At 31.4% G+C, this 10,304-nt stretch overlaps 1 long non-coding RNA gene across 1 annotated transcript; it reads left to right on the top strand.

Annotated features, from left to right (window-relative positions):
- Nucleotides 1-476: 476 nt before the first annotated feature.
- On the top strand, nt 477-2,249 carry LOC130731721 (uncharacterized). Its single transcript, XR_009016797.1, has 2 exons — nt 477-1,451; nt 1,810-2,249. It is a non-coding gene; the product is annotated as an uncharacterized LOC130731721 (long non-coding RNA).
- The last annotated feature ends 8,055 nt before the right edge of the window (nt 2,250-10,304 follow it).

Genomic DNA, 10,304 nt, shown 5'->3' with positions numbered 1-10,304 from the left:
ATGTCAAAATATGTTTTGTCCAAAGCTATTTCAGTCATTTAACCCACAAGTTTTAGGGTTTCCACTTATCTCTATCGTTCTTACTCAACTTTGTCATTCTTTCCACTTCTTCTCCCATATTCGCGTGTGTATTATTGAGTCAAACTTGGGAATGACTCAATTGCTATTTGATATATTATTGAAGGGTAAGCATGTAATAAGCCATGTAAATTATTTTATTTTTGACTTTTTTAATCTGAAATATATCTAGCATTAATTACTAATTCAAATCCACCTCCTTGATCACCAATCAGATATAAACGTGATTTGTAAAAATAAAATATCAAAATTAAAAAGTCAATTATTTTCTTATGACTGATAATTTAAAAATTAACTGCCTTCTAAACTGACCACTAACAAATAGATTTCAAAAAAATTATCTCTCTTTTCAAATCTCACTTAAAACCTAAATTCTCTTTTCAACATTTGACAACTCAATTTATTGGTTTGTTTTTCACTTTTTCTCAATGTTTCCTTCTAGGATAGACAAATACGCATGAACGTTTTCCTATCTCCACTCGTATTTCTTGATAGCTGCATGTTGTGCTTGACGATTTCAAATTCTCCTTCCTCTGATTGCTCTGAGTGAAGGTTCCAGGTTAAATGCTCAACTACTCAATCAATTTTATCTTTTACTATAAATTGATTCCAATAATCTTCATTCCATCCACGGTCAAATTACACAGAGGGGGGGAATTTGAGTTGGATTTTCAATTTTTTGAATTTTTGGGTTTCTAGATATTGAGAAACTAATTGGGTGGATATGAGTGCTGTAGCATAAAATATACAGGTAAATCTTCTGATTTCTTTACCCAATTTTTTTTTTCATATTCAGTGGTTCTTGCGGTGTCTTTTTTGAAACTTTGCAGTTGAATATAATTTTATGTGAAGCATACATTGACTCTCACTGAAAAAACAGTATCCGGTATATAATTTTATTGAACTGAACCAATATCCGAGTATTCTTGACTTCTTTTGACTGTGAAAAAACAAGATCAATTTTACTGACTGGTTCCAAAGTTTAGTGCTTTGTTATTAAGGTTTGTTCTTTTGGTTGGGGAAGGATTAAGCATTCAGTGTTGAAACTCTATCAATCTATAGAAAAGCTAGACTGCAGGGATTGGATTCTGTTTATCAATTCAGCTTCAATGTATCTTCTAGCTCTAAATAAAGCTCATTGTAGTCTCTCTAGGCAGATCTGGTAATGGGATAAGTTTTCAATTTTTTTAATGGTCACCATCATGTTTAGCTCCTTAGGATAACATAGTGCATAAGACATGGTTGCGATTGTTGCTTCTCTTTTGTGTGGTAAACATGGCTGATACCAAATTTTTTCCTGTATTTGCTAGTGTGAACACATAAATTATCTTCCCAAGTGGTGTTTTTTCCTGTCAAGAGAACACCAAGAATAGGTATATTTTATCTATTGCTTTTGAAGTGATTTTATGTCTTAGAATGTGAGGATGGAATTAGTGTCCTGAAAAATTGGTATTATACTCAATGATATGGTGTAGAATATATTATCTTTGCATATTCCAAAATTGAAGCTATATTTATATACTTGACATTTATCCAGAGATAATGATTTTAGGAGAAGTAGGTGATTTGTCTTCAGGGGATGGACAGGTTACCGGGTTGTTCAGGGTATATGCCAAAATCAACTAACTATTTACTTTAGATATTGCAAAATAGGATGAATGGTACACATGTACTAGGATAATCATATTAATTATAATCATTTTGGATCATGCGTAATGCCTGTATTTTCAGGGAGGGAGGCGTCGATACAGACCAGTTGTTGGATTAGATCCAATCTAGATCTTGGCGATGGTTGACTGAGAAAGCAAAAGGGTTCCATTGTTCTCTCTATGATTGGAAGATGCACCCTAACCCTGTTTTTGATTTTTTCTATTTCCTGTTTTCTAATTTTCATTTTTAGGTTCTATATATTACCATTCAAAGAGAAGATGATCTTGAATATTAGAGCTTTTGAAAGATGGGAATTGTTCTGATGGAGGTGGAGATGATGCGATTTGGTTTAGGCTGTTGAGTTGATTCATATTCTTTGTTTCATTATAATCTCTATAGATAGGACATCTTAAAAAATCAGGCTTTAGGTGTGGTTGTAATATCAGTATTGATAGTGTTAATAAGTGTATTTTTTGTTTGTTCCAAGATCTATCCGGAAGACATTGTTTTATTTGTGTTCACTGGTGTAACCACTAATTTGGTGTACTTGGAAATATAAATTGTTGTATTCTGCCAAAAAAAAAGTTTTAGATTCAATTTTAATCCTTTTTTCCAAATTCTATCACAGTTCCTGATCATGTTTTTTTCTCGATAAGTCATTAATATATTAATAATTAACTGGGTAAGATGTGCCGGTCAACAAGTGGCAATAAAGGAATTAATAAAAGAAAAAGAAAAAGAATTAGAAGAAATACTAGGAAAACTAGAGGCCGCAATGCCCAACTAAAACAGGGAATCAACAAATAGAGGCAGCCAAAGCAAGTTAAACGCAGAGTCAAGGCACATCCCAACATAAATAAGCATTCCCCTTTAACGAATTAATTGTGCCACCATAGATGGGGCTTTAACAAAAATATTCTCTGACAAGTTTATCTTGGTAAACATGTTTATCTTGGTAAACGAGGCTAAATTAAGAGGTGAATTTAGTGTAGATCTCTAATCATGAGTAATGTTTCAAGTGGTTGCTTATTTTTCTATTCATCAAAATGAAAGAAAATTTGTGTTATGAGAGAATAGCTTAACAATTGTTGTTTTATTTATTTAAAATTAATACTGCTAATTAGTGAGCGAAACTATACAAGTGGTTTAATTTCACCATCAACATAATATTAGACTATACTTATTTTTTGGGCTCATTGAAGTTATTAATGGGTAGTAGAAATTTGTAATTGATCAGTCGAATTTATGAATTTGAAATGTTGAAAGATTAAGGGCCTCTTTGATTTCTGTTTTTAAAAACAGTTTTCTGTTTTATAAAATTAAAAAACAAAAAAAATTGTTTGACAAAATTGTTTTTTCATAATTGATTTAAAAACAGTTTCCTATTTTTTTGTTTTTAAAACAGAAAAACCAAAACAGAAAAAAGTTGTTTTTATTTTTTTATTTTGAAAATAATTGAAACACGGAGAACATCTTTTCTCTCATTAATTGCATGTATGTAATTAAGTGGAATTAGACATTAGACAATTAAAGAGTTTTAAACACCATCGTATCACACATCCCTCGTCTTCTCTCCTCTCCGCCGCTTTCTTTGTCTGTTCCGGTGGCCTGTGCTCTTTTAATATATTGCTCTGTTCACTCACTTGTGTGTTTTGTTGTTCACTTTACACAGAAATTTGAGTTTTATTCATGATACATGATTTTATAAATGTTGTTTTCATGTGATTGGCCCCAACGATCTCATATTTTCATGATGGGCTTTATCATTGTCTAGGGTTTTCAATCTCATCACTTTCAATTTAAATGGCACTATGGCAGCACCAATTATACTGGTGTGAAAAACGACAAGTTGATGCTATGAATGTACATATGTGTGGACTGTGGAATAAAAATAATTTAACATACACCCAAACAAGTTTTCAATTTTCTTGTCTAAAACATGTTTTAAGAACAAATTGATCAAACAAGTTTTCTTGTTTTTTTTATTTCCAAAATTGTTTTTAAAATCATTTTACCAAACAAGTTTTTTTCATTTTTTATTCTTAAAAATAGTTCTCAAAAAGTATTTTACATAACAGTTTTGAAAACAAGAAAATTGAGAACACAATAACAGTAAATTGTTTATTTTTAAGGATGTTCCTGTTTTGACCAGAAATAATTTTTAATTGTTATTATTGCTGTCAAGAATTTATAAGGAAATATCTTCTTTTGCTACTTCAGATGGTGGAGTTATAATTAAATATGTTTAGAAGTAAAAATGTATAAAACTATGATAAATATGGCGTTCTATTTTCCACGGTATCTATCAGCCACTTTCAATAATTTTTTTTACATAAGTTTATGCTATTTTTAGACTTTTTAAATGATTTTAAGAAAATATATACATAAGCAATATAATTTAATTATGAAAATTGGAAAGCCAAAGGGGAGAACATTTTCAGTTATGTTTATTTTTGTTTAAGTTTTTTTTTAGAAAGCAAAAGGTATATTAACTAAATGCTTGAGAGCAAGACTCTCAAGCAGGGAGTACAATCCAACTACGGGGAGGAACATTTTGCATGAAAATGCTTTCAAGTTAAAACTAATAGCAAATGTTTTGTTATAATTTTAGTACTTTTCTTATACTTTTTAAATAATTTAAGAGTAGATATACATAAGCATTATAATTTGATTGCGAATGTAGGGCTTCCATGGGGAATTTAGAGAAAAATGAACATATTTAGTCTATATTTATTAATTGTATAGCAAAAAGCTCCTACATGAGCAACAATTTGCATAAAAATGCTTTCAAGTTGAAACTAATAGAAAATGTTTTGTTATAATTTAGTATTTTTCTCATACTTTTTAAATAACTTAAGAGTAAATATACATAAACATTTTAATTTGATTGTGAATATAGGGCTCCCACAAGGAATTAGAGAAGAATAAACATATTTAGTCTATATTTATTAATTATATAATAAAAAACTCCTACATGAGGAACAGTTTGCATGAAAATATTTTCAAGTTGAAACTAATAGCAAAAGTTTTAATAAAATTTTAGTACTTTTTCCATACTTTTAAATAATTTTAAGAGTAGATATACAAAATCATTTTAATTTGACTATGAAAATATAGATTCCACGGGAAAGAACATTTATATTAAAATATTTACAAGTTGAAAATAACAAACAATATAATTTTATAATTTTTTTCATAAGTTTAAATGTGTGTATATATATAAATATAAAATTTTGACGACAATTAGAATAAATGAACATATATAACTTATATTTTTTTATGTTTAGGTTTTTTGATGAGAAAGTAAAATAAAGTATTCAAGTTTTCTAAGCATTCAATCTGCATAACAATCTCACAACATAGATTAATTAAGCTTCCAAATAAACAAGTTGTTGGAATAACAAGTCCTTTATACATTAGTGAGAGAGAGGGGGGGAGAGACAAGGAGTGTGGGAGGGAGAGAGAGAGAGAGAGAGGGAGAGAGAGAGCAATTTGTCACACGGTGATAGAAATTATACTGTCAAAATTTGTTGGCGTGTAAAAAAAGGTTGATACGAAGACGAACATTCAGTATGAAACACCTTCAAGAAGGTTTTGAGAGAGAGAGGGAGAGGGAGTGGGGGAGGGAGAGGGAGAGGGAGAGGGAGGGGGCGAGAGGGAGAGGCAGTGCCGTGTACAAACATTTTGAGGCCTGCAGTGAAAATGTTAAAGGGACTTTTTTTTAGAGAATTTTTAAGAAACTTCACATAAAATAAGAGTTTTTATATTAATCTTCTAACTTTTTTAGCTGCAAAATCAATTTATCAGAGTTTTATAATTAAGTCATTATAACATTTCACTTTCAATAGATAAATTAAAACTGCTAACTCATTCAATCTATATTGTAACATTGTTGACCTTAGATATGATTTCATCAATTTTAATTTTGAAAAACTTCTTTTAGCAGTAGCAATCGCTAGACTAAATTTGAATAAATTAAGGGAAAATTAATACTCTTTTTTTAAAGAAGGAATCTCTTAATTTTCTAACGGTAGTGTTGTTGAAGATGATTAATATGAGTAATGATATATACACACCTCATTTTTTAAACACTTCATTTCCACCTACTTTTGTTTCTATATCTCTCCTCTTATCATCTATCATATCTAATACTTTCTCTCTCTTACTTTTTCTTTTCTTCTTATCTCTCTCCTCCTCCACCTCCTTCCACCTCAAAATGAGATGTGAAGAAAACATTTTTCGATTAATATTCTGACTCAAATAGTGGTGAAAATTAATTCTCTTTTTTGGAAATACGAATTTTAGAAAAAAAATTATAACAAATTTGTTATTTTTTAAATAAGATTAGATACTTTTTTATGATTTTTCCGATTTAAAAAAAAAATACTTTTTAATATAACAAAAAAGATGGGGTAATTGTTTTTTTAAAAAATGATATATTGGTATAACTTACTTTTTTAGTTAGCTAATATTTAGGAAATAAAAAATTCTAATTTTTTTATACTTTAGTTGCTTAAAATTTATTAATAGTTAGTAACTAATTTTTTTTTGGGCCTAAGTAATTTTTTTTTTTGGGCCTTAAGCTACATCTTATTTTCTATAACACAACACAACCCTAGAGGAAGGGAGGGAGAGAGAGAGAGAGAGAGAGAGGGAGAATTTTGTCACACGGGGATAGAAATTAGGGAGAGAGAGAGAGAGAGAGATAGAATTTTGTCACACGGGGATAGAAATTAGGGAGAGAGAGAGGGAGAGAGAGAGAGAGAATTTTGTCACACGGGGATAGAAATTAGGGAGAGAGAGAGAGAGGGAGAGAGAGAGAGAGAGAATTTTGTTACACGGGGATAGAAATTACATAGTCAAAATTTGTTGGAGTATAAAAAAAAGGTTGATACGAAGACGAACATTTAGTATGAAAATACCTTCAAGTTGAAACTAATAGAAAATGTTTTAATATAATTTTTAAACTTTTTCTAGAACTTTATAAATATTTTTAGGAGTAGATATATATAAAAGCATTACAATTTGGTTCCGCGAGATTAGAAAAACATGAGATTTTATTTTGAATTGGTTTGGAACCCAAGGAGAGAGTATGAGTGCACCTTGAAGAAGGGGTAGAAAAAACTCAGCAAAGCTAATAATCTTACAGAGAATCATTCTGCTTGGTTTGAAATTCATAAAGATGATTCACACGTGATTCATGTTGGAGTAATGAACGAAAAAATTTCGTGAAAGAATTCTCCAACTATAAGTCAATTATTGAAATTTTGCAGTTGTGTTTTTTTTTTCTTGGTGGTTAACAATTAGATAGATTGGATTTTGAATCCAACAATTTTGTATGCTTCACATGAATGTGGTGTTTTTCTACCGAAGAAATCTATTGCGATTGGATTTTAAGAGAATTATTATTGCATCCTTTAAATTTTTTTACCTATCCGTATTTATTTAGAGTTTAGGAAATCACGATGATATAGTGTAAAAAAAATGTAATTTAATATGTAATCCATATTTTCCATCATCTTATTTGGAAAAATGAAAAATGAAAATAAAAAGATACAAACAAAAATCATACAACTTATTGTATTATTATATCATAAACAAAATAAATTTTTATTAGATTCTTTTGTTCATTCATACAAAATAAATAATTCTATATATGTCTCTGACTGACGGAGGGGTAGACGGTGCACTGTTTGAAAACATGTGGGGTAGAAACATCGACAAAAATAGAGTAGGGGCAGAATTTGCACAAACTTAAAACATCAGGGGCCAAAAATGTTTTTTAGCCTGCTTAGAAATATGTCCCCCGTGCATCGGCACATGTATACATACTAGTTTATATATGAAATGTTTTTAATCTTTCATTTTATCCATTACTAGAGATTATCGATATGTCTGATTATGTTGTTGGTCTAAGGAACCTTGGTGAGATAGTTTGGACTCGACTACTGATGTGATGATAATCATTACAAAATATCCTGAATTTTCAGGGAGTTGTAGGACAATGATTTCAATTGTAAGTTACAGACTAATTGAACTAATGCCTATTGGACTACTAATATGTTAGAAAAACAAGGCATTGCTATTCATGATTTTCTTCCATTTTCCCATGATTATTCTTTTAAGATTTAGGGGTTGAATTCTATATGTTGAGGCTAAATGGCATCCTAAAATGTGTTCTTCATTAAACAGAAAATGATGTATTTTGAACATAAATTTTTTTAATATTTAATTTAATCCTTCTATAAATTTTGACAATTTTATATAAACTATGTGATCCCTCGATAAATTTTGAGTATTTGCACTATAGCATATATATGTTAGGAATTGCAATCTATTAAAGTGATGCTTATATATAATCTAGGCTTAAATACTCTGAAGGTCCCTGAAATTGTATGCCGTATGAAAATAAGTCCCTGAAAAAAAAATTCCGATTCGGGATCCCTGAATTTTTTTTTTAATCTAAATAAGTCCCTACCCGCGTTATGTGCTTATGTGGCTTGAAATTTGCACAATCACTCATTCCACGTGGCATTTTTATTTTTCTTTTATTACACATGTTATAATCAATTATAATTAAACATTTTAATCTTCAGATTAATCCTAAAACTAATAATCTCTAATCCCTAATCCATTAATCAAAAGAAACATAAACCTAACTTAGAAATCACCATCTTCCCCATCCTCAATTCATCTTCATCAGCATCATCTGAACACCAAAATTCCTTTGAAGAAGACACCAAAATCTTCATCAGCATCTTCTTCAACCTCTACCCCAACCCATAAACAAACCCTGTAATCCCATCCCCCACAAACTCAACAATCATTTTTCTCTTATCTTAAAAATGAAACATTTCCACACCAGAAACAGAGTTGGGGGAACCCTAAACTCAAAATCAAGCAATATTGAACCCAATTTTTTGTGGTTGTTTCGGTGGCTGTTTTTTTCAGGCTCTTATGACATTTTGGTGGTGGTGGGTTGGTGAGTTTTCGAGCTGTGGTGGCTGGTGGTGGTTCGTGGGTGAGAAGAACGATGGATGTGTTGGGTGAGAAGAGTGGTCGATGGTTGGGTTTGGTTGTGGTTCTGCGGTGGCAGAGCACCGGTTTCTGTGGGAGCACCGTTGGGCTGTGCGCCGTAGTGGTGGTGTGGCTATACTACGCGGTGGCTGGATAGGATGCAGTTAGAGACCCTACAAAACTCAGAAGAACAGACATAAACCCATATCTACATAACTCACACACCCATGGTGGCTGGTTGTGTTATCATTTCTCAGATCTCTTCTCTTGTTCTCATGTCTCATATCCCTCGTTCTCTCTATTTTCTTAATAGATCTGGTTCCTGTTCAACTATTGTTCCATTTCTCCATTTTGTTCACACCCACTTGCCGGAGAATGGAAGAGATGACAGAAGGGACATTGAAGAGCAGAGGAGGATGAATGAGGAGAGGTTGAGGAGAATATAATTTTCATAAATGATTTAGGGATTAATTTTAAGATTTATTTATTAAATATAATTGATTAATACACGTGTAATAAAAAAAATATAAAAAGCCACGTGGAATTGATGATTGTGCAAAATTTGAGCCACATAAGCACATAATACGAGTAGGGACTTATTTAGATTAAAAACAAATTCCCAGGGATCCCGAATCGGAAAAAAAATTCAGAGATTTATTTTCATACGCCATACAATTCCAGGGACCTCCAGAGTATTTAAACCTATAATCTATTATTTATGTGCGGAGTGGGCATGGTCTCAATGCTTAATGAGGCTGGGTTGGTGGATAAGCGGTAGAGCTGTCAATATGGGCCAGCCCGGCCCATATGGGTCAGCCCGTATAAGTTGGGTTGAAAACGGGTTGGGTTGTGTCAACTCAGGGTCTAAACGAGCCGCAAAAATATGAACCCAACCCGGCTCGCTACGAGCTCGCGGGTTGGTGGGCTGGCTCGCGGGTTGAGTGAAATAAATATAAAAATAGAGAAATTGGATTAGAAAATATTTAAAATGTTATAAAAAAAAAAAAATTTCAAAAAAATACTTACAGAAATTGGTATGAACACATAAGGGCCTGTTTGGTTTGTGTGTTTTTTGTTTTCATTTTCACTAAAAACAGAAAACAGTGATGAAAACACGTTTGGTTAAATATTAGAAAATGTTTTCGGTGAAAATATTTCCGGAAACGGGCTCAAATTTGAAAAAAAAGGCTTAATACATCAGAAGGCCCCTGAAATTGTAAAGGGAATCAAATCCAGGGCCTAGAAATTTTTTGCATCAAATTGGGTCCCTATAAATTTTTTTTTAATTCAATTAAGGCCAAAGTGTGTCAGCCCTCAATTTTATCCCAGTCATCATTTCCACGTGGCTTTTATTATTATTTTTTAATTTAAAAAATAGTTAAAATTTATTTTTAATTCCAACTCAATTAAATAATCAGAAAAAAAAATTTAAAAACTTAAACAAGAAGCCAAACTCTCCTTCCTCCTCCATCACCAAGAACAACAACCAAAAATAAAATTCCAGCAAGAAACCAAAAATACCCAGACAATACTCAAGCTCTCCTTCCTCCTCCATCACC

Source organism: Lotus japonicus, chromosome 1 (genome assembly GCF_012489685.1).
Source record: "Lotus japonicus ecotype B-129 chromosome 1, LjGifu_v1.2".
Lineage (NCBI taxonomy): Eukaryota > Viridiplantae > Streptophyta > Magnoliopsida > Fabales > Fabaceae > Lotus > Lotus japonicus.
Note: the sequence above shows the minus strand (reverse complement) of the source record. Positions and strands in the feature narration are given on the sequence as shown.